General features: G+C 37.0%; 2 long non-coding RNA genes across 2 annotated transcripts in view; one reads left to right on the forward strand and one right to left on the reverse strand.

Annotated features, from left to right (window-relative positions):
- Positions 1–6,492, forward strand: part of LOC122560957 — a 38,941-nt gene extending 32,449 nt beyond the window's left edge. The window contains exon 3 of the long non-coding RNA XR_006314860.1: positions 6,115–6,492. This is a non-coding gene — a long non-coding RNA (uncharacterized LOC122560957). The remainder of the gene's footprint in view (positions 1–6,114) is intronic.
- Positions 3,120–25,885, reverse strand: part of LOC122560958 — a 31,768-nt gene continuing 9,002 nt past the window's right edge. Inside the window, exon 3 of the long non-coding RNA XR_006314861.1 lies at positions 3,120–3,405. This is a non-coding gene — a long non-coding RNA (uncharacterized LOC122560958). The remainder of the gene's footprint in view (positions 3,406–25,885) is intronic.

Raw genomic sequence — 25,885 nt, forward strand, 5'->3', positions numbered from 1 at the left:
TGTAATGGTGGTATCTATGTCCACACTCTGACACGTCTTGCAGCGCTTACCGTGACAGGGTTGTACAGAGTTGTCCTGAGAGCCGGGCAGTTTGCTACGAACAACGATCTGTTTGAAGTTTGGTGGTTGCTTAAAGGCAAGTAGTAGAGGTGTGGGGAAGGTCTTGGTGAGGTGCTCATCCTCATTGATAATGTGTTGCAGGTCACGAAGAACATGGCATAATTTTTCAGCTCTTGGGAAATACTGAACAACGAAGGGTACCCTGTCAGTTGCAGCACGTGTCTGTCTCCTGAGGAGGTCATTATGGTTCCTTGCTGTGGCACATCGGAACTGGCAGTCGATGAGTTGGGCATTGTACCCCGTTCTTGTGAGGGCATCCCTGAGTACTTCCATAACTATTCGTTATGAGTTTAGAAGAATGAGGGGAATCTCATAGAAACCTGTGTAATTCTAACAGAATTAAACAGGATAAATAAGGATGTTTTCAGTGACCAGGGAGTTCAGAGCTAGGGGTCATTGTCTAAGGATATGAGCTGAGCGATTTACGACTGAGATTAGGAGAAGTTACTTCACCAATTGAGTGGTGAGCCATTGAGAGGAATTCTGTCTCACAATAAGCATTTGCGACCAAACAGTTGAATGTTTTCTAGAAGGAGTCATGTACACCTGTAATTCTTAAGTCTGAAGAGATCAAATGTTGTGAGAATAAAATGGGAATAGAGTACTAAGTTTGATCAGCCATGATCATAGAATGTCAGGGCAGACTTGATGGGCTGAATGGCCAACTCCTGTTCCTATATACTATATTTTAAATGATGTTTGGTGGCAGGTCAACAGTCCCAAAAATTTTAACAACATCCAAGTAAATCTTTGCAGGGTGAGTCAGGTTATAGTCCTCCCAATTGTATCCAATGTTGAATACATTCTAAAATATTATTTAGAGTGGACCATGGCTGATCATGCCCAATTATTAATTTACATCCATTACAATGCAATGTATAAATTTCTGTTGGCCATGGCCTTGGTGGGTTCCACTGTGTTTGTTTAAAAATTGAATTCAGGAACAGAACATAATTACCAATCTACTTAAAACATTTTTTTTTACAATGCTGAAATCTGCAGTCACTTAAATTTCATGTTGATTCTTCACAATGGATTTCCCCCATCATTAGATGAACATTTTCATGCCATCTCAGTAATATTGTTTTATGTTCTGTAGAAAGATTAGACATTTATAATATTTCCTCCCTTAAATAATATGGTACGTCATTTTATGTATGCATGAAGGAGATTCCATGTTTGATGTTCATGACTAGTTTAGTCTTAGATGACCCTTTATCTAACTATCTTGAGGAAGTGTATTATATCAAGAAATTTTATATGGGTTCAAAATTAATGAGGAACTTAAATAACTCACTTATTTTCAGACTATGTCAGTGTGAAGAATTACTACATTTAATTTGGCAAAGTTTTTTAGTTTTTGAATGACCTGCTTAGTACAAAATTGAATATATTAAGATAATGTGTAGACGAAGGAAGTTTAAATGACTGTTATCTCTACATTCCAAATGCTATAAGATATATTATGGATTATGACAATAAAATCTAACAGTGGTAGGTTATAACCTCACTACTATTTGGAATTAAGTGGACTAATGGAGCACAAAGATTTATTGCAGTGAAGATTTCTTGCTGAACATAAGCCTGATCATTCCATTAATAATAACTGCTTATGAGGTATCTGTTTGGCATATTTGTTGTCCTGAAAACTTGAAACACACTATGCAATTCTTTATGATGTGCTTGGTTCCCTCCCTCCCTTTGGGTATTCTTGACCATTATTCCATTTGGATATATTTAAAACCATTGCCTCTTGAGAGAGTATTAGGAGTGACCTTTCACCTTACAATATTCATAGTTCAAATGGTGTGATAACATGCAGTGAATATTTACAAGCATACTTATAATATAATAGAGTACTGCTGTGAACATTAGCACATATTTTCTGCTCAATCAGGCTTTGATGTAGAGCTTTGCTTTTACCCTGGAGAAATTGCATTCTCCAATAAGCTATGTTACTGCAACTCTACTGAACCTAAACAGCCTGCATTTACAGGACTGAGTGGAAACTGATTAAAAAGCATGTGTGTATGTTTATAGTTTGAAGAAATATAACCATGTCTGATTTTAAAGAATTGCATCATATATAATCCTTTGCTCTTTTGTAATGTCATAATGTCCAGACATTTGTTGGCTTACATGATGGAAGTCCTATTGCAACTTTGCCCTTCAATTTTACAAAATGTGTTACTACTTATGAGTGCAAATGGTTATATTTCATAATGTATAGCAAATGTAGATTCTTTGTAAGCTAAAGAGAAACTTTTTAGCATTATCCAGAACGGGTTGAAGATTGAATCCAAACATTACATTAATTGAGAGCATATACAATCTCAGATCTGTTGGTTGGCAGAAAAGAAATCAAATTTATAATTCCGAAATACAATATAAAACATGTTTTAGTTTGGCTTAAGTAGAGATTGCATTTCCAAGTCATTATTCTTCAGATTATGGGTCTGCCTTGCCAAATTGAGAATGTGCTGTAGAATTATAAGATCAGACTGAATTTTCCATCAGTCTTCCCACTCATGTATGCTGTTTCTATCCAACACTCTGTATAGGTTTGTAATGACAGATATGTTAAAAGCAGCACAAAAGTTTGAAATGGAATCAATGATGGTCTTACAGACAGAAATATATACAGCCTCACTCTAGATATAAATAAATGTATTATGAGGTATTAACATTTAAATCAACATGGATCAGATATTCTTTTCACGTATTTACTTAATCAGAATTGATAACCTCTACAATTCAGTTTCTACATTTGATTTTGTTTTATATTCACAAAGTATCATAATATTTACACATGAAAATACAAAAACAAGGATTGAGAGTGAATCAAGTCTGCCTCACCTGCTCATAAAATATGCAGCGATATGATTAGAATCCACTACTCACCATCAATGTGTTATTTCCTGACAGAGTCACAAAAATTAAAAGATTGTAGTTAAGTATTCAAAGAAAAATATGCTTTTCTCTTTTAGGCAGTATGGGTGAGTTCAGCCCTGATGTCTTTGCTCAGAATGATCAGTATGGTTTTCTCATAAATGAGAGAAATGTGAAATACTTAGAAGTTATTTGTATTGCCAAGATAGCTGTTGTAGAACAAATGCCTGATATTACCAAATTTTCAATTGGGTTTGGAGTTAAGAAAAACTACATTGAAGATTTTGAGAGTGCTGTTGATGTTCAGAAAGAGTAACTTCTCTGAATCTGCGAGTATCCTTCACTGGTTTGTTGGTGACTCTGCATATCCGACTATGATTTCAAAAGTATAATTGCCTGTTGAGGAACAAACACACACTGAAGAGCATGTACAAGAAGAACCACTACCTACACAAAGAGAACTTCCTACCATATTCACATAAAATATTATCCACAGGCTGTTCACAAGAAATGATTGAGCTTCATTCATTCGGCAACAAGCTAACAGCTTCACTTTTCTTCAGTGGTAGGGAAGGAGAAGTAAATGAAAGCAGAGAAAATGAAGATCTCTCTCCATCATCTTTCTATATTGGGTAAGAAGCTGAGATCTCATTTGTTGATGCCAGTGCCTTCCAAGGAAAATAATTCAGAGAGTGTACAGTTGACACAAGGAGTTGGAATTGGACAAAGGTGGAAATGATTTATGGGTGCAATAAAGGACATAGGAACTGTAGCTCAAGGGGTTAATCACTATTCGGTTCACTGTTGGAGTGCATCATCAATGATATCAGAAGATGTCAGATCATGTGGATTTGGGACCAGAGGGAAGAATGTTCTAATGGAGTCTTGCTAAACAGTATCACATAAATAATGTATATAGTCAATAAATACAGAGGAACCTTGATTATCCGGCATTGAATTATCTGAATATCGGATTATCTAGCAAGATCACAAGGTTCTAATGCTTGGCTAAACTATGTTATCTGGCATTTGATTATCCGGCATTTGATTAACTATACTAAATACTCCCCACTTGTGTCCTTCAGATAATTGAGGTTCCTTTGTATTCAGTAGTATGCATTTGCAAGGTTTCCAACTCTCATCTGTCAAAAGCACCCAGAACCCAGTCATGACATCTGTGCATCCAGGAGGCTGATGATTCTCTGAATTAGCAACATTCTTGATGGTTCCTGACCTCAAATGGGCTGTGGAAATGTCAACTTCGAAGAGCTAAGCCCTTGAAACTTTGAAAAACATTTTGATTTTTTTTTAACTCCTCCAGCATCTGTGACTTGCACCAGACATGGTCATCACTTCTATTGCATCCACCTTATGTATATGATCATTTTATAAAATTGATGATTATCAGAAGGCAATAGCATTTAACCCATAGAGAGGTTTATGTGTATGGGTGTCCACATAATAAGCTGACAATTTGAACTACTGTAACAAACATACCTTGCCACAAGCCAGGCTTGATTTGCTAAAAAAATTAGCAATTAAATGTTTCATGTTTCCTAATTTTTTTTACTGTTTTGAAAAGTAAAAGCACATAGAGAAATGCTAACAGGTTGACTGTGAGGTCTCTCATGTGTACCAGTAGTGAATGATAAACAAAATAATGAAAAACATAAATTATATCAATAATATGTTAGTTTTAAAATTATAAGGCTTAACCAGATAATGGATGAAAATTGGCAATGGACATGTTTCTAAAGTAAAAATTATTACACTGCCTATTGTTTGTTTTATGTTACAATCTTTTAACAGATTAATCTGTTAGGAGTTTGGTTTTCTAAGGGTTTAGATCTAACCTGGTTTATGTTTTCAGATTGTGATTTGTTGTTTCATTTTTCAGAAAAGCAATTTAGCAATCAGTCTAATTCTAGTAATTGACAAATAGTTGAGGTCAAGTCAGGCGACACAAGCTGGCTGACTTGGATGCATTTACAGAACGTATTTGATTAACTGTGCAATGTCTGGCAAATGCATTGTTGCTTCATATTGACAGAATGGTAATTCTCATTCATTACCAAGAACACATACCAGCTGTAACCATGACCTGCCTGTGGTATTGAACATGTCATTTTAAAGAAAGTTAGCAGGAATATTCAACAGAATACTGATGTGCACCCTATGGGTGCATAACCCATACCCTGTGGTGCCAAAAAGAACGTGAAAAGATTAGTTCTTCCATTAGCTCTTGGGGAACACTCAATCATTTCATAATTGAGAAAGAAGAAATTAATTAAGCAAAGATTGGCAAACATTACTCAGAAAAATAAGATATCCTCCAAGACCTAATGGAAGATGGATATCCTTGTTCACACAATGCCTTCATCATTTCAAAATGTCCAAAATTATGTTACTTTTGGTAACAGCCTATCACAATGATAATAAAAGTAATTTTGAACTTAAAGGTTCAATAGAAATCACTCAAGCAACCATTATAATAATATTCAATTTTATCTGCCCTTTCCTCAACCTAATAACTTTGAGCCCAGAAAACTATTTTAATCCTTTGTTAGTCACTAGTTCATGATCAACACTGGTTTCATCTGACAAAGGGAGCATTGTTACAAGTTTTGAATCGGCATAAGTATTTCTTTGGGATAGTACTGCTGATCACAGCTTTCAGCAATCTGATCATAAAGCACTTTGGCTAAGTTGACACTACGCAATGTTTAATCATACAATTACATTATATCATGGAGCCGTAACAATTTGAACTGGGTACGGTGTTATGTGTTTGTGCCTTCATATGTACCAGTCAAAACTTTTTAAAGAAGTATTTTGAAATACTTTGGGAAAGAAAATACCAGATATGTATTGTTGAACAATTTTATCTCACTAATGATATTTGATCATCCAATAATTTATTATAATATAATTAATTATAATATGTACTATAATATGTTCAATAAATACCTTTTACTCAGCTATATCTTACTTTCTCTTCTTTGAAAACAAAGGTAAAAATAATAAAGCACATAACTACTTGTTTTTGGCTAACTTTCCTTCAGACCCTGACTGTAAAAATTAAATTCTATCAATTTTACCTTCCAGGTACAAGGCACAGGGGCATGCCACTCAGCCTCAACCATCAACATGCCATTATCATACATCAGTGCTGTTGCAGGAAGCAGACATTTTTCCATGCAGAGATTTACCTGTCAGTCTGTCAACTGAATTGTCCCTCTGTCCTAGGAATTCATGTACGTTCCTTGCGGACATCTCAAGCTGTGCCTGCACAAGTACACTAAACCACATCATAATGGATTTAAATATTTCTTAGGTAACTGAGATATGATGGCGAATTGCTTAATGTCCCATGTCATTTTGTCCACTGGACATGGGGAAAGGATGAGGGTTCTCGCATCTAAAGCAAATGTGAGATTGCATATTCTGCAAACTAACTCACTTGGCATTAATAAAGATCATTGATGGCTGAAGGCTGTGTGTTTTCTTTATGATGTAATATGAATTCACTTGAATTAAAACACAACCATAAAGCATAATCCCCAAATCCTCTATTGGGAAGAAAGAATGCCAAATGTGATAGTTATATTTCTAGCTGTTTTCTAAATTTCATGTAAATTAAAGGAGAGTATGAACTAGTGTTTCTGACAGTATGCTGATGCCTCTTCAGTTGAAATTAGCAATTTTAAGCCCAAGTGATTGTTGAATTTATCAGCACTTCTAGAAGCACCTCCAAGGCCTTAAACCATGATCTTGTTAAACATTTGGCAAAAGAAGATGCACTAAAACTTATTATCATAATCTAGCTTAGAGTGTACTTTCAGATCATTGAAATGTCTAGATCTCCACCTATGTTCAAAATCAGATATCAGCTAACAACATCATCCACACTTCCATGAATGACATCTGCACTGTCACATCAGATGAACTTTGCAGAAACCATCCTCTTTCCTTTCCCTTTCCTGTTATCATGCCACAGATCTTTATAGATGCATTCATTTTCAGGTGGGTTATTAACAGTGTTGCTCCCAAGTGTCCCTGCTGATGGCTCGCAATGTTTGCAAATTGCCTTCAATTCATCATCAGAATAAATGTACAGTGTTGCCAGACAGCAGATGTTGTTTAGTTGATTTTTGATCCCTGCGCTGAAAAGCGTCCAGTTAAAGGACAGGAGTAAGTAGTGTGGAATAAGCATAGTGTGACCAATGTTAGCAGTTGCAAGAATGCTGGAGCCAGAATGCTTTCCCTTCATTCGTTCCCCACACCACCATTTCCATGATTTGTTTCTGACCCAGTTTGTACTCATTTTGTGAGATTTGGCTGCCTTTAGTGTATCATCAGCAGCATAATCCACTTTTGATTTTCTTGTGACCAGCTTTAACTTGCACACAATAATGGAATTTGTGGGAGAAAGAAAAAAATAGAGAAAGAATCAGTGGATTATGTAGTGGTCATAAGCAATGAGTTTGGCAGGCCCTATTGCAGTTCTTGGAATATCACAAATAATCTAGTTTTGCCACTGACCATCTGAGTACACTGACATAATTAGACAGGTAGGACACCATTCTGCTCCACAATGTAGATGGATTCATTTGTTTATTTACCTGTGTTTCTAAGTATCACTTCCATTGTCAGTATGATAAACTGTATAGATTCAAACAGTAGCGGAGGTAGCATTGCTGAGTAGCAAGACATTGTGTGCTTTGAAAGTGAGGTGCAGCCATGAATGTTAGGTACAAGCCATAATAGATTGAGATTGTTGGTGGAGGTGTAATGGCAATGTGGTGGATTGATAGTGTGTGAGACTCAGTGATATTCATGGTAGAATGTGACATTTTGAAATGCATGAATTTAAAAAAAAACAATTCACTGACTAGATGCACTCACGTTGGATTTCTTGTGCCACTGTGTCCAAGTGTTTGGCCTAGATTCCTACCCTATCTGTCCTCCAACTATCTGTCCCACTGCTTTGTGACAATTTGACAAAAAGACCTCTAACCCTTGCAGATAGACATAAGGAAAGGAGACCATAAAGCCAAAGGAACAGAAGTAATGACTCTGCGGATTATATGATGTGTGTCTAAATGCACAACTTTTACATCCTTTATAGTAGACTCTAATATTTTCCCATTGAAAATGTTAAGCTAATTGTTCTATAGCTATGTTTTTTGTCCCTCTCCCTTCCTGAAAAAGAGTGTTATAATGGAAGCTTTCCAATCTTCTGAAACTTTTTCGATACCTAAGCATTCTTAGAAGATTATGACCAGCGCATTCACTATCTCTGTAAATATCTTCTTTAAAAACCCTAGGATGTAACCCATAACATCCAGGGAACCTATTGGCCTTTAGCACCCTGGGTTTCCCTGGTTGATTTTCTCAGGTGACAGTTATAGTACCTATTCTCCTTCGCACTTCCTTTAACACCTTGATTATTTAATATTTTTGGAGTTCAATTCATGTCCTCAACGGTGAAGGCTGTTGCAAAACACTTATTCACTTCCACGGCCATTTCCTATTCACCATTATTATTTCCCCAGCTTCATTCCCATGTTTACTTTGGCCTCTCTTTTCCTTATTTATTTATTTAAATAAGGTCTTGTTGCATTTCTATATTACTTACTGGTTTGCCTTCATAGTTTATTTTCTCCATCTTTATAATTTCATTTGATCATCTTTTGTCGGCTTTTAGACTTCCTTAATCCTCTGGGCTACGTCTAATCTTTGGAACATTGTATGTCTTTTTGCTTTGCTATTTTCCTTAACTTCCTTGGTTAACCATGGTTGGTTTATTTCCTTCCAGAAACCTCCTTCCTTAATGGAATATATCTTTGCTGTGAGTCATGAACTATACTCTTCAACATCTGCCATCATTTCTCAGCATTTCTTTCTTCTATGCTTCTTTCATAGTCCACTTCAGTTCAGTCTGTTCTCATTCCTATATAATTACTCTTACTTAACTTCAATACAATTGTTTCCAACCCAAGTTTCTCACTCTCAAACTCAGTGCTAAATGATGACATGTTATGGTCACTGTTCCCTCGGTGACTTTTTGCTCTGAGATAATTTATTAAACTTGCATATAACAACTCCAAATACACTCTGTGAATTCTTCCTTGTGGTTAATTTTGCCAGTATTTTTGAATATTCTGTAACCAGCTTTGATCTCCTTGCAACCATGCTTACAAGATAGCTGGGTATAAGAAATATGAGTCAGCAAAGGCCATTTGGTTCTTCACTATACAGCGTTAAAATCACACAACACCAGGTCATGGTCCAAAAAGTCTCTTTGGAAGCACTAACTTTTGAAGCGCTGCTTCTTCATCAGGTGGTTGTGGAGTAGAATCATGAGACTCTGAATTTATAGCAACAGGATTGCAGTGTCATGGAATGCACCATTAAATAAATTTAGCTTAAGTCTTTCATGTTTCAGAATAATCATGTTAGTTTCGATTTCTTCAAATGTAAATTCCAGAACTTTTTAAAAGTTATATTCTCAAGATATCTTTAAAAATAGGTGCCATCTCAGCTCAGACAATGCATTGAAGGTGTGGGATTAAAGTCAGTCTGTCTTTGTCCCAATGTTAGGTCAGACTGAATCTATTTCTAAAGTGGAATTTACAGAATCTTACATGGATTCATGCAGTTTTTGAGCAAAATAAAATGTAATTCTGAGGTACAAATTCACCCCACAAACTTATATGTGTGTGTGCAGGGGAGACCGAGTGAGTGTGTGCATGTGTGGGTGTGAGTGTGAGAGAGTATGTGTTTGTCTGTGTGTGAGCGTAATGGGGTATAAATCTATGAAAGGGTGTACAGTGCAGTGGGATCACTTGTAGTGTCACATGAACCCAAGATCCCAGTTGAGGCCATCCCAGTGGGTAACAAGCTATCAGCCTCTGCTCGGCCACTTTGCAGTGTTGCCTGTCCTGAAGTTGCCTGTTGGACCATAACCTGGTGTTGTGTGATTTTAAACTTTGTCCACCCCAGTCCAACACCGGCATCTCCAAATATTCATGAGACAACATAATTATTACTGATCCCCTTCTACCTCAACTGTGGTTAATATTAGTGTTAATTCCCGTGATCCTCCAAAATCCCAGTCTCTGTCTTGAACATAACCATGTAAAATTCTTTCTATTTACAAGGATTACAAAAGCTTTGATTTAAACTGTCTTCAATGGGAATTGAACTCTGAAATAAGCATTCAAAGTCAACAGTTCATGTCATTATGTCATTGTCCCAGCACAATCTGTCTACCTCTGCATCTCCCTGATCAAGGCCTGTACTGCTGTGTTGGAAACCCTTGAAACTCCGTTTTCTTGCCATGCTGTGCCACCGTCTTTCACTTTCCTGGTAAATTTACTTTTACAATTACTTGCAGTGCCCATTGCAGCCAAAATGCATTTCCTCTTTAAAGGGTGATGTTTGACTCGCACAGGCTAGCTTTAACTTGTTCTAGCCTCTAATAATTTTCCACTCCCTACACCCGACATGTAGTGAACATGTTTTTGTCAGGAAATTCATGGAAATTAAATGTTAACAGACTCAATCAACAGCATGTTCAAGAAAATATCTATGTGTAAAAGTGTTATGTTTAAAGAAATTATTTTCAATGTTTCACACCATACAATAGTTATTTAGGTCACCAATAACTCTCACGCATGTAATGAATGAATGCAAAATTAATATTTTCATTTCACATTATAGGAGAGAATATTAAGTGACAGGCAAGCTTGCTATGAATTGTTTTTTCATAAATTGAAAGTATTGACCTTCTGAGTGTAAACAGCTACTCAGTCTCTAAATAAATCCATAAGGGAATCCTTCCTCAGTCATTTCAAGTTCGCAATATTTAATCCCCAAACACTTTTTAAAAAGCGTGATTCATGGCAACAAAGCCCTATTGAAGGGTGTATGCTGAAGATATTAATAGATGTTTATTTTAATAGTGTTTTCCATTTTTTTGGAAAAAAACATGTAGAATCAACTTACTGCTTAATTTCTTCCACAGCTTGTCATGTTCCATTCATCATTTCTCCCAAATAATAGAACCTTGTTTATCACATTGATTCTGTCATAATTTAAGCCACTAACTACCATTGCTGACTGAAATGACCACAGTACCAGAACAAAATCAAGGATATGTAACACCAATACAGTCCAGTAGGAAATCAAATTCCAACTGGGAAATAAAAACCAAAATGTTTAATCATCCCTGGTATTCAAATTTGGATAATGTTTATTCCCATTTGTCTTTGACAATGATTATATACTAAATAATCCTTGTAATTTATCATTTATGGACAAAGATGACAATGTAGCTACTCATCACCCTTATGTACACAGCAATGAGTGATAGTTTGGGTGCCCTTCACTGGATGCCATTTTGATGAGGGTGTTAGCACAGCTGTTTAGAGTATGTGCCAAGAGTATGAACAGTAAGAAGATTGTGGTACCTGACGATAAAGTTCACTGCAGAGAAGTGTGAGGTGATGTACTTAGGTGCAAAGAGCTTGGAGAGAAGTTATAACATAAAGAGTACTTGTCTAAAGGGTGTGCAGGAGCAAAGAAACCTGGGTGCATATGTACATGTCATTAAAGGCAATAGGACAGTTAGTGAAAACTATTAATAAAGCATACAATATTTTAGGAATCATAAATAGGTGCATAGCATACAAGAGCAGGGAGGTTACGATGAGCCAATCGAAAACACAGGTTGGATTTTAGCGACAGTATTGTGTACAGATCTTGGCACTATATTATAGGAAGGATGTGAATACATTAGACAGAGTGCTGAAGAGGTTTATAAGAATGGGGTTCAAGGGATGAGGCACTTCATTTATGAGGAAAGATTGGAGAAGTTGGGATTTTTTTCCTTGGAGAGGTGAACAACAAGAGATTTCATAGAAGTTTTCAAAGTATGAGATTCTGGACAGAGTGGAAAGGGAGACATTTCCCACTTGTAAACAGTTTAAGAGCTAGAGGGATCATTGTTTTGCAAAAGAAGCAAATGGGTAACTCTTTTTCTCACAGCAAGTAGCTAGGGTCTGGAATGCCCTGTTAAGAAGTGCAGCGGAGCCAGGTTTAATTGAGTCAATGAAGCGAACATTGGATGATTATTTAAAATGGAAACAATATGCAGGACTATGGAGAAAAGGCTGGAGATTGGAACTCGGTTAAAATGCTCGCAAAGCTAGTGTGAACACACTGGTCTGAATGGACTCTTTCCACACTGCATCAATTGTGAGAGGTAACAATGATCTAATGGCAGCAGTCTCTAGAATCTGAATAATAGAGCTTCTTAGCAAATGGATATTAGGGGATTTTGTGCATTGAACAGTGAGGTTAGTGGAATATGGAATTTCAATTGTTGACAGCTATTCGAGGCAGAACTTTCTTTTGAGCTGGAGCTGGAAATCGGGAAATCCAGGCAATTGTCTCTCTTCAAAGCATTAAATGGTTGTGAGACAGCCTGCCAGAAACAGGTGAAGATTCACTGCAATATTTTTGGTGGTGGAGCAAAAATCTGGGCCACTGTGAAATCCTGCTTCAAAGGTTTTATGCCATAGAATTATAAAGAATTGATTTTCCTTTTAATGATAGCTTCAGGATTTGTCCTCATATTTAAAACAATTGTTATTTGTTAGTTACTAAGTTTGAAGATTGCCACTATTACAAACAAACAAACACTCTCAATGCGCAAAATGTCCTGACACCCATTTGTCAGAATCTCTACTAGTTATTGAAGTGAAACTTGTCTCCATTTTGTAAATAAAACATTGTACTTACCACCTGGGTCAGAGCCTCTGGTGGTCTCTTTGAGGATGACTAATTTGGCTGCTGTGTGTCTGAGATAATTGACTGAGGCAAGAACAGCGCACGATGCACGTGATCATAACCTAATTTAGCAAAGTGGACCAAAAAAGACATAGGGCTTCAATTTGCACGGCAATGGTGTTAAGCCAGCTTCATGTGGTCAGTAGATGACTAGCTAATGTGGCACACTACTGTGTACTGTAGCAGACTGCATACTCAGATCCCACTCTCTACACTTGACACTATCAACACTTGTTTTTCACCTGGAAACCAGGCGTTGTGCAATAACTTTTCTTGGCCAATAAATTTAAAGCATGGAATGCTACAAATGTGCCAAATCTAAGTTTTTGAAAGATGCAAAGTCTTCTGTTGAACATTTCGCATATTTAAAACTGGATTTATGAATTGAATCCTTGTAATTCCTGAAACTCATTTTGTTTTGGATTATCCTGATTTTAAAAAAAATCTGTTTTGCATCAATACCATTTATTGGCATTTAGAAAACTTTCAGTGGAGTTAATATAAGGGTGTGGACATGTTGTTATACCATGGAATTCTACACAGTGATAATTTGATTTGAAATGGAAGATAGGACATGTAAATCATGTCTTCCCCAGTAGACAGGGAGGAAACATCAGAGGAGAATTCAAGTTAATGTTCTCATGCATCTTCTAGTGACAGCTAACATCACTTTATCATTAAAACATAAGATTATCAGATCTAAGAGACCGTCCAATTAATATGCCATTCTTTTGGCTAAAGATTGGTGAGTGACATAGAATGAGTTATGTAGAGTAACATGCAAGGCAACATTCAACCTGCAAAATGGTGCAGTTGTAATAAAATATAATAAACTACAGATATCTATTACCTATTTCTCCTATGTGCTGCATAAGTCTAAGACACATCAAATGTTTTAGAAAATTTGAGGAACTACTTTCCCTAATGCTCTATATGATATGTTTAAATTACATAGGTTCAATTGTGTGATTTTTTGCTGGCATCTGTATATCTTGCAATATGCATGCTGAAGCAATTAACAGCAATTCACAATAGGCATAACATAGAGATAAATTTAAGATTCCTTTGGCAACTGCCAAATTTAACACTAAATACCCATTCCATTCGATATGTATTTCCACAGAAATTCACAACCTTCCTTCAAATGAACTTATAGAACAGGGACAAATCAACAAGAGGTATTCAACTGTGTTTTTTTTGTACCTGCTGTAAATATATGTATATTTAAATAAAATTGAAATCATAATATTTACTTCCCTTTTCAAATGAAGCAAAAAGCAGTATGATATAATAATTTAATAGCCCACAGCATACAAATACATGGAATTTCTGAAAATGCTTGTTAATTTCTATTTACTGGACCTACACAAGTGTATATATTAGATATGTTAGGTTTTACTTCACCACTCACTTCTCCCAGGGAATCATATGGTTTCAAAATATAATAACAAGATATGGGACAGAGTGGATGGACCAGAGGGCCTTTAACAGTCTGTCACTATTTGTATGTCCATATGCATACAAGATTGCAGCTACGCAATGGTATTTTTTCAACGGTAGATAAATGTACGGTTACTGGGATATAAATCTTGAGTGGAAAAATGGCTTGTCTCCAATAAAATTTTCCAAAAACCATTAAGAATGTTACATTAACTGGAAAGTTTGGAAATAGTAAAACATGTGTGTAGATGCAGAAATTTCATTACGTCATCTTAATTAGAATTATATTTTTAACTGATACTGAAGTGTGGAAGAAACACTGCTGTTGCTTGCCATTTGACTGCATTTTTTGAGATGCATAAAGGATAGAAAATCTTGGAATTCCATTTTTGTGCTTGAGTGAATTACTTGATAACATACATGTTATTGCAAACTTTTAATGAGTATTAGATAACAAAATGACCAACCTACAGCCAGGATAACTGCAACTTAGGAACCACTTATGGTTCCATTGAACAAAGAACAAGTTGCTCAAATCAGATTACTGCTGCAATGAGGTTCAGAGATCCCAATTTTCTAGGCTTTGGGGTTATGATTGAAGTTCAGCTTGGAGGTGTGAAATTTCACTTGAAAATGTTCAATTCATAGACCTTATGAGATACCTTTTGGTTCAAAACTGGCATCTACAGCACATTGATACATTTTAGATAATGTGATGCTGCTGCTCCAATCACAAGGTTGTGATGCCCTTGGTTATTTTCAAAAGTGTTTTATGACACAGGTTCTGAAATGTCTGGCTTGATCTATTTGAAGCTTTTAAGTTTAAAAAAATGCTTGTACAATGAAAAGGAAGTGGCCAGTTCTTCCAGCATAGTTTCCCTCTGGTTTGGTTTGGTTTGGGTTGGGTTATGACAGTCTGAATGTTCAGATTAGTCAGTTTGTTTGAGGATGATGATCAAGGAAACAGCTGCATGGAAGAAAGTGTTCCATGCTGAATCTCTCTGCCATCTCTCTCTCTTTCTGACATATCTCCTGTAAGAACCTATGTTTGACCTTTCCTTTTTTGCCAATGGGTGTTTATGGGGATTGTTGCAAGTAGTTGCAACAGCACGAGTAAGTTGGGACAGTGTGTTCTGTTTTCAGATAGGTTAAGTTATTCTATATTGTAGTCTCTTAAAATAAGTGGTTGGGTCAGCTGCATCACGCCTGGACTATCCACATTACACCTGCTTAAAACAACTGGCAAAGTTAGGGTCCGGGCTACTTTCTTGAAATGTTTCGAGAGGGTTTGGTCTGGTCCATAATATATTCGGGGCTCTTAGTGGGATTTGTTCTATCGCTCCGAATTGGGATTAGGACTGTTGGACTCGAAGGCAGTGAGTGGTAGGTGTTAATGTCTTTTGATCTGAGTGTTGGTTTTGGTTGGTTTAGACAATGCTTGGGATAGCAATGTCTCTTTCAGTCACTGAGAGTTTTCTGGGGATGGAAGTGACTTTGGGGGCCTTAGAAAAGGTGAATAAGGCCAAGCTGTTAGAATTAGCAGACAAGTTGGAGTTGAAGCTGCTTCCTTCCATGAGGAAAGGAGAAATAATTACAGCAGTGGCTCATCATTTAAATTTGCTGGAAATGCCATCAGAATCTTTAGAGATGGCTAAACTTCAACTGAAAATGAAGCAACCTCAGTTAGAGGCACAGGATAAGAAATGGTTTGAATTACTCTTAAAGTAGAGGAATGAGAGAGAGAAGAAAGAGATAAGGAGAGAGAGAGGAAAGGATGAAAGAGAGGGAGTTTGAACTTCAGAAATTGGCACCGAGATAGGAAAATCAGCTTAAAAGGATGGAGGTGAAGACTGAAGGTAAGCTTAGTGAGGCAGAGAGTGAGGATGAGCAAATCTATGGTAGCCAAAGGCCTGGTGAGAAACTGTTTAAATATATTCAAGCATTGCCTAAATTCGAGGAGAAGGATGTAGAGGTCTTTGTCTTCTCATTTGAAATGGTGGCTAAACAAATGCAGTGGTCAGTGACCATTTGTTGATCCCAACAAACTTTATAGGTAGAGCTAGTGAGGTATTCACATCATTACCAGAGGAGATATCTGTGGCATATGAAGAGGTGAAGAAAGCTATCTTAAGTGCATCTGAGCTTGTGTCAGAAGCCAACAGACAACCTTTCAGGAATCTCAGGAGAGACCCGGGTCAAACCTCCACTGAGTTGAGGGGATCAAACAAAGTAATTTTAATAGGTAGATAAGGGCATTAAAAATAGAGCAAGCCTTTGACTTTCTTAGAGAGACAATTATTTTGAAGGAGTTCAAAAATTCACTTCTTGAAGTAGTGAGAACTCGTGCAAGAGCAGAGAGTTAAAATGGCAAGGTTAGCAGCTGAAATGGCTGATGATTATGAGTTGGTCCATAAATCAAAGTTTGGCTTCCAATATCAGTTTTAATCTGTGAGGGATAAAAATTGGGGAAAAGAGAAATCCTCACGGGGAAAGGGAAAGGTAGATCTCAGTGAAGATTATAAGGATAACTTACCACAGGGTGAAAAGGAAACTCTTGAAGGGGAAGAAGAAGTTAAAAATCTCCAATTTTTTCACTGCAATAACGTAGGTCACATGAAATCACAATGTTGGTGGATTAGGCAAAGCACTGGGAAGCCAGATGCAGGAAAACAGGATAAGCCAGTGAATTTTGTTGGAGTGGTAATAAAAAGTACAGTGGAGGCTAGAAAGCCGCACCAGAATGTACAACCTGATTGGAGGTTGGTTAAGGAGGAAGTGCCAGATCTTCTTAAACCATATACCTGCAACGGTAAAGTTTACTCACATAGGTCTGGAGCAACAGGTAAAGAGGTTACAATATTAAGAGATACAGGATCCTCTCAATTTGTGAAACTGAAAGATAAGGAGATATGTACCTCTGAAGGACTACTGCCAGAAAAGATACGAGTAACAGGAATTCACGGTGAGACAGGAAGCACTCAATTATGTAGAGTGAGATTAGAGTGTCCAGTGAAGAATGGAGAAGTCGTGGGTGGAGTACTGGACAAACTCTTAGCTCCTGGAATACAATTTGTCCTTGGTAACAATATAGCTGGTTCACAGGTAGGAGGGCTGTCTATTGTGGTTGAAAAGCTAGTGGAAACTCAGGCAAATGGACTATTGCAGAACACATAGGGCGGCACGGTGGCACAGTGGTTAACACTGCTGTCTCACAGTGCCAGAGACCCGGGTTCAGTTCCTGCCTCAGGCAACTGTTTGTGTGGAGTTTGCACATTCTCCCAGTGTCTGGGTGCTCCGGTTTCCTCCCACAGTCCAAAAATGTGCAGATAGGGTGAATTGGCAATGCTAAATTGCCTGTAGTGTTAGGTGAAGGTTAAATGTAGGGGAATGGTCTGGGTGGGTTGCTCTTCGGAGGGTCGGTGTGGACTTGTTGGGCTGAAGGGCCTGTTTCCACACTGTAAGAAATCGAAATCTAATTAAAAAACATATCCTGTGATTTTTCCTGACTGTGTGGTAACAAGGTCACAAAGTCATAAGTTGAAGCAAGTGAGATCAAAGATAAGATATAGATAAGAAAGTTAAAGTGGAATTAGCAAAGACCCTGTTTGAGCAGAAAGCTGATGCAAACCAGGAGCAAATAAATGATAGAGCAAACAATGAGGATATGGAGAATATCACATATTCGGGCAGATGAGAAATGGGCAGAAATTCATCAAGTCGTACTGCCAATAGGCTATAGAAAGGAGATGCGAGTGGTGCATAAATTACCAGTGGTGGGGGGCATTTCAGGGTGACAAAATCTCAAGCAAAAATACAGATCCATTTTTACTGGCCTGGACTTCACAAGTAAGTAGTTGAACTTTGCCAGATGTGTCATATATGTCAGGTGATTGGAAAAGCACAGGCAGTAATAAAACCTACACCTTTAATGCCTATTCCTGCATTTGAGGAACCTTTTAGAGGAGTCTTAGTTGATTGCTTAGGACCCCTACCTAAAACAAAAAGTGGAAATCAGTATTTGTTAACAATAATAGATGTATCAATAGATTTCCAGAGACCATTCCATAATGCAATATCACAGCTAAAAGGATTGTAGAGGAGTTCCTCAAATTTTTCACTAGATACAGACTAACCGCAGAGATACAATCAGATCAATGGTCAAACTTCACATCAAAATTATTCAAGGAAGTTATGGACAGCTTAAAAATAAAACAATTCATACCATCCAAAACCACAGGGAGCACTAGAAAGGTGACATCAGACATTAAAGACCGTGTTGAGAGCTTATAGTCAAGACTATCCAGATGATTGGGATAAGGGAATTCCGTTTGTACATTTTGTGACCAGAGATGCACCAAATGAATTGACCAAATTCAGTCCATTTGAAGTTTTTGGGTATGAGGTGAGAGGACCACGAAGAATGATTAAAGAGAAATTGGTAAGTCAGAATTCAGACACCACGTATTATGACTATGTGTCAAATTTCCAGGAATGATTAAATAGAGTGGGGGAGTTGGCTAAACATCATTTAAAAGTGTCATAGCATACAATGAAACAGGAAGCAGACAAGAAATCAAAAACTCCCAATTTTGCTATGAGCAATAAGGTGTTAGTGTTACTTCCAGTGTTTGATGAACCTTTAAAAGCAAGGTTTAGTGGACCTTATCAAGTCGAAAGGAAATTGAGTGAGGTAAACTATTTGATAAGGACCAGCAGACAGAGAGAAATTTCACAGAGTGTGTCAATGAAATGCTCAAAAGCTATTTTGACAGGGAAGGAAAGCCAAAGGAGACTGTATTATTGGTTACAACACAGAGGGGAGAACCAAGTTCAGAGGATTCTGAATTGGGCATTCCTCAAATTAAATTGGACAATGAGCAAGTTGTCAAACATTTGGATAAGTTATTGAGTAACCTTCCAGAGGAAAATTGAATTGACCTAAAAGCGTTATTACTACTGCATGGGGAGATATGTGGAAATAAGCTGGGAAATCCTAACTTAATTATGCATGATGTAGATATAGAAAATGCTATTCTGATTAAGCAACATCCTTATAGGCAAAACCCTCTAAAGTTGACACAGGTTCAAAATGAGATTGAACACATGCTGCAAGACGACATAATCAAAGTCAGTTCCAGTGACTGGAGCTCACCCACAGTAATGGTGCCAAAACCAAATGGTACCCAACAGTTATGCATGGACTATCACAAAGTCAATGCAGTTACAAAGACTAGTGCATATCCAATTTTGTGTTTGGAAGACAGTGTTGAGAAGGTGGGACAAGCAACCTATATTTCTAAGTTGCGCTTGCTCAGAGGATACTGGTAGGTGCCTTTGTCCGAAAGACCGATGCTAATTTTGGCTTTCATAATGCCAAACGGACTGTATCGATTTAAAGTCATGCCGTTTGATATGACTTTAGAGACTATTTCAGAGACATTTCAGAAACTAATCAATAAAGTCATTTCCAGATTACCCAATTGTATAGTTTATGTTGATGACCTGGTGATTTTTAGTCACACCTGGAAGGAACATTTACAACATTTACCAGAGTTGTTCGATCGACTTCGGGAGGCTGGCTTGGTGATGAACCTGGCTAAAAGTGAATTTAAAGCTAGTTATCAATGCAAGTGATGTGGGTGTCGGTGCTGTGCTCTAACAGGAAGATGATGGGAAGATAGAAAGACCTATCAGATATTTCTCCAGGAAATTGAATATTCATCAGCAGAAATATTTGGCAGTTGAGAAGGAGACCTTGAGCTTGATGTTGGTGTTACAACATCTCAATGTTTATTTTATCAGTAATGTATCCGAGACAATCATATACACTGACCATAACCCATTGAAGTTTGTGGAGAAATTTAAGGACAAAAATACCAGACTGTTTAGATAGAGTTTGTTGTTACAGCAATTCAATTTGACAACTGTGCAAGTGGCAGGACAAGAAAATGTGATTAACGATGCATTGTTGAGACTTGGATGAGAAATGGAGGTGTTCGGTGGCAGGAGTAAAACAGACTGAAACAATGTAGTAGTAGTGCATGTTTGTATGATTCCTGTCAATGTAATGTATATGTAGTGTACTAACAATTTAAGATTAAAAGATTTTAATATGAAGCCATCTTTGGATATTGATGGTTCATTTTATTTTAAGGGAGAGGTGTGATGATGCTGCTCCTTTAGCAAGATTGTGTTGTCCTTGGTTTTATGAAACAGGTTAAGTTATTCTATATTCTATCCTCTTTTGTTTGTGTTTCATTTGGTAATCTTGGAAATAAATTCTGTTTTGTGTAAAATTAAGTGGTTGGACTAGCTGGAATGTCCATTTTACACCTGTTTAAGACAACTCGCAAAGTTAGGTTCTGGGCTACTTTCTTTAAATGTTTTGAAGGGTCTGGCCTGGTCCATAACAATACAATGTACACCCTATTCATATTGTTAAAGGAGTTAGTGTGCACCCACCCTATGTCTGCTTCAAGTATGCAGATCAGTCAGATCATGATGTCAATCAGCGTGCAAAACTGACTTGATGGGAAGAATCCTATTTTGGTATATGATGTATCAACCTCCAACCTATCTGAACCAGTGCGAAATGGGATGAAGGAGATTCTAGATTAGAGTCAAGATCACAATCTGATGAAAAAATCTCTGACATGTTTCAGCATCTGGCTGAGGAAAAATGTACAAGATTGGGAGCCTGCTCAAGAGGGTGGGAGGATTTACGAGAAAGTAAATGTTGGCTTACATCGCAAAAGGAAATGACAGCATTGCAGGGTAGCTATTTGGATATTGACACCTTGAGTGGGACAGAAAGTACCAACATTGAAAAACAGCAGCAAATAGCATCTAAAGAGGACAAAATGGGAAGGTAAAACTCATGGTTGTTTACTGAAATGTATATAATATTTGGAATAAAATAAGTGAATTAACTGCGCAAATAGTGATAAAAGATATGGTTTATTTGTCCTTTACGGAGACATAGTTACAAGGAGATTAAAACGGGGAACTAAATATTCAGAGGTATGTGACTTTTCAAAATGACAGCTAGGAAGGGAAGGGTGCTTTTATTGGTCTATTGAGTTCAAGATATTCCATTTTCTTGATGCATTCTTCCGAGTTTGTTTTGTTTCATCTGTAAGCAAAAAATCCTAGTTAACTACATCTGTGATTTATGGGTCAGATTTTTCTTGTTGCCCAAGTTGTGCTGATTTAATCTTGAAGGTACGACCTAATTTGGTGAAGCTTTGAATTAATTCATGGAGTGGAAATTCTTGTTAGATATGTTTCAGTCACCAGCTAGTGTGCAGGCAGCTCTGCCACTGACATGTCACCAACTAAATTTCTCATATCCAACCCAACTACCTAAGCTCCCCCTATACTCGCCAGCCTCATTTGACATTTTTACATGCCTGTTAGATATCATCATCATTTCACTGCTGCCTTTTATTTCTAGAAACAGATATCTTTGAACTCATCAAATTACGTTGCATTTATATTTCCTGGTGAAGGGTGAAGACATTGAGTTCTGATTGTCTTGGGTAAATCCAATCCCTAACAAATCATTTTATAGCATGACATTTTTCAAAGTCCTTATGAGAGATGAGACCTGGAGAACAAGATTTGGTTGAATAAGTGACGACAGTAATAATAAAAATTAGCACAAAAATCTAGATGTAAGAACAATGGGGAGAACAGTGAATCACAGATTTAAATACAATCTTCAATTCAGCAGACAAGGTTCATTGTTAAATCAGAAAAATATTCTGTTTGAAGTGCTCAGAAATATTGCCTAACAGAGTAGTGCATTGCTCACAGGAAGCATTCTTGGGATAAATTTAACATGGACTGATTTTGGGTCCTTATTATGAACACAGTTGTGTTCCCCAGAAATGTGGAACATGATTTTCATGCTCTTAGATGAAAGTAAGACATTTCATGGCATCTGCCAGCTATAAGATCAGCTTGAAGCTAAAAGTCAATCCAAGAAATTTCTGTGGTACAGATGAGTATATTTTAACCACTAAATCTAGAACTATGATCATTTGCAAACCAACAGTAATATTAATGATAAATTGATTTGTTGAGCCACTTGCAAACACAAAAGATAAGAATGTTCCATAACAATGCAGGACCGAGTGGTTCGGTGATTAGAACATTGTTGTTCTGCACTTCTGCATCATGGCTGATGTTCTTCTTGGAACAGTAAGATGACAATGTCTTTTACTGATGGCTACTCAAAGTCCTATGACAGGTTAATGTTGTGTGTGATCATAATTTACCTTTGTGTAGGAGACACACAACCTGACTATATTTCAATTTGCAATAATTTTGGAATCATCTTCACTGGCCATAAGATTGAATGATTTATATCCTACAGATCAATGATGTATAGAAGGAAATTTCCGAAAAAAAATGATCACAGCTATTCCTTCAAATGACAATAATGATTTTCGATGTAACTGAAAAAGTATTTAAATTCCATAGCTTTACTATTTTTAACTTAGGTGAACGGTGTATGGAAAATCATTTGTGTCCGAAGAGACACCATTATCCAGAAGTCACGCAGAATTGTTTTGTAGTTATGTAGTTTTATCTGTACTCAGTTAAAAATAGGATTTAGAGTAAGAGGGATTTTAGTAGGAAGCAGGTTTTGGATCCATGTGGGAGGCAGTGTGAGCATCAAACAAGGAAAACACTGCTGGTTTGATCCACAGGTAATTTTAACTTTTGAGCCTTACTTACATCCTGCTTACCAGCTGCTCACTTGAAATTTGGCCAATAAAATGCTCAGCGGCAGTATGGATAAATAGTTGGCTGAATGACAAGAAACAGAGTGTTGTGGTGAATAGTTGCTTATTGGATAGAAGCAAGTTTATATAGTGGTTTCACAGGCCAGTATTTGGATCATTGCCTTTCGTGGTATACTTTCATGATCTAGATTTGAATGTGCACAACACCATTTCAAATGTAGGGGCTGTCACAAAATTTGAAATCAGTTATGAACTGTCAGCAAGGCAGTAATAAACTTTTTGAGATGAAATGCTGTTAGAATGGGCAGATTTGTGGCTCTTGAAGTTTAATGTTAAGAAATGCAATACATTTTGGAAAAAAACAAGAGTGGGGTTATAAAGTGAAGCGTACAATTCTAAAACGGGATGCAGGAGCAGTGGGACTTTGGGGTTTATGCAGAACTAGACGAAAATATCATGGTTGCTGATCCTCCATCCACTTCAGAATGAAGGGTCACGAGACTTGAAATGATTAAGTCTGCTTTTCTCTTTACAGATGCTGCCAAACCGACTGAATTTCTGCAGCACTTCCTGTTTTTGCCCCTTATCTCTCCTCTGCTTTGACCCTCAATAGCCTCCGTTCAAGTGCCTTTGCAAAACATTTTATGTCCAATAGAACAGTACCAATCAGAAGAATGCCATTCAGCTAACCAAGTCTTTGAGTTACAGTTCTTGCAAAGAGAGGAGAAGGGCACAAATAGATGGGAGCAGCACCATCTGAGAATTCCCCACCTAGCTACTTACCAACCTGACTTGGAGATACATTGCCAGTCCTTTAGTAACATTGGCATCCCATGAATGAATATAAAAAAATCCAGTCAGTCCTACAACTGATATGCCCACTCATTACTTCCCTATATTTTTAGCAAGTTTTCCTCCAATTTCATTTACAACATTAACTTGAATCTGTAGGTGACTTATTTGAAATCTTTGACTAAGGCTAAACTGGGAGAGCTAGCAGATAAATTGAAGGTGGAAGGAAAAGCAGAATTTTGCAAGGAGGAGATAATTAAGTTGATTATTCAACAGTTAGATTTAGAAGAATGGAAAACTGAAATTGAGATGTCTTAGTGAGAGTTAGCTAAGATAGAAATGGAAATGTAAGGACTTAAGATGGAAGAAAAAGTGGGAGAAAGGGGAATGAAAAAATCTTGAATGGGAAGAAAAGAGCAATTGATAGAGACTTAAGGTTAAGAGAGCTGTATTGCAAAAAGAGGATAAAGTACAAAAGAGAGACTAGTGGAAAGTGAGGAGAGAAAGAAGTAGACAATATTGAGGGGAAGATGGAATTTAAAAAGCTTGACTGTGATTGTCTGGGTTCACAACTGTCTTTTAAAGATGGCATTGGTTCTAGGGATATCAGTCCATTCCCAGACACTGCAGCAGTGGCAACTTGTTCTGGGTAAGTCAAGTGGTAGAATTTGGCTTAAGTAGGATGAGATGGGTACCATCAGAGTGAGGTAGGTAGTTAATGAGTCAAGTTTAGTAAGATGCAGTGAGTAAACTTGCTAGTTATTTGGATAAAGTTTTTTCACTCAGAAGGTGGTAGGAATCTGGAGCTCATTGCAAGTCAAAGTGGTAGAACCACAAGCCCTCATGATATTTAAGAACTATTAGATGTACGCTTGCAATGCTAAGGTCATCACGACTATGGGCCAACTGTTGGAAAATGAGGTTAGAAAAGTTAGGTGGTTGTTTTTGACTGGTGCTGAATTAATGGGACAAAGGGCATAATTCTGGACTGTAGACCATTATGATGAACACTCACCATGAAACTTAAACCTGACATTTAGCCAAAAGATTGTAATATTTAGTTGAATGTTACGGTGGGTACGTTATCAACAGCACATATGATGCTGATATATTGACATTAAATATGTAATCTGTTATTTCTGTTATTGTGACGTAAAGAATAGTGTTGAAAATGTTTTTTTAATGGATAATGAAGATGCCTCTTAAAGTTACATTTTCATTCTTCTTTGGAGAAAGGTCCAGTAAAGTGTATGTTATTTAAAATCTTAATGTTATTTTGTAGAGATTGGACTTCAAACTAGTGCAATATGGTTTTGGTGTATGATTTTTATGAGGGTATTTAATAATTAACTAGGTCAGTCTTTACAGAACTTTGGTTTTAAACTAGTAGCTATCAGAGAGCCAGTAGGTGACTCTCTGGAGGGTTAAGGAAGTTTGTTCATTTTGTGGGATTTTATGAAAAAGAAATAAGGCCAACAGCTTAGCAGTAGTTAAGTTATTAATGTTTTTTTTTGGATTCAGTTCAACAGATACCTGACTGAAGTGAGTTACTCCAAGAAAAAAGGGAATGTATTCAGGGCGATTAAGGTTTCAGTTTATGAAGATATCAAGGAGTATTTGTTTCGATATCTGCATTGATTATTTAAAGCTGAGAAAGTCTAAAATCTGAGTTGTGTGAGTCAAAGAAAAAGCTTTGACACATTCTAGCTGTGTCCCCACTCCATCTGCAGCAGTTAAGGTGGGTTAAAATCCTTACCAAGTTTCTGAAAACAAGACACCCGTTGGAATCCAGTGAAAAGCTTTTCTTTACAACATATATAAAACACTAATAGGTCAAGATCATTGTAGTCAAGTTGACATTTCTTCAGATCAGCACCACATCTAAATCAGGCAGCAAACTATTTAAAGGTGAAGACATGCACTTCTATAATAATTTAATACTGTACATATCACCTCTGATAGTATTTAGCAATTGTGTTTCACATATTTCTCTGTAGATCATTTGTCACTTGATTAACCTACATGAAGAGTTAACATAT

This window comes from Chiloscyllium plagiosum, chromosome 22, assembly GCF_004010195.1.
Source record: "Chiloscyllium plagiosum isolate BGI_BamShark_2017 chromosome 22, ASM401019v2, whole genome shotgun sequence".
Lineage (NCBI taxonomy): Eukaryota > Metazoa > Chordata > Chondrichthyes > Orectolobiformes > Hemiscylliidae > Chiloscyllium > Chiloscyllium plagiosum.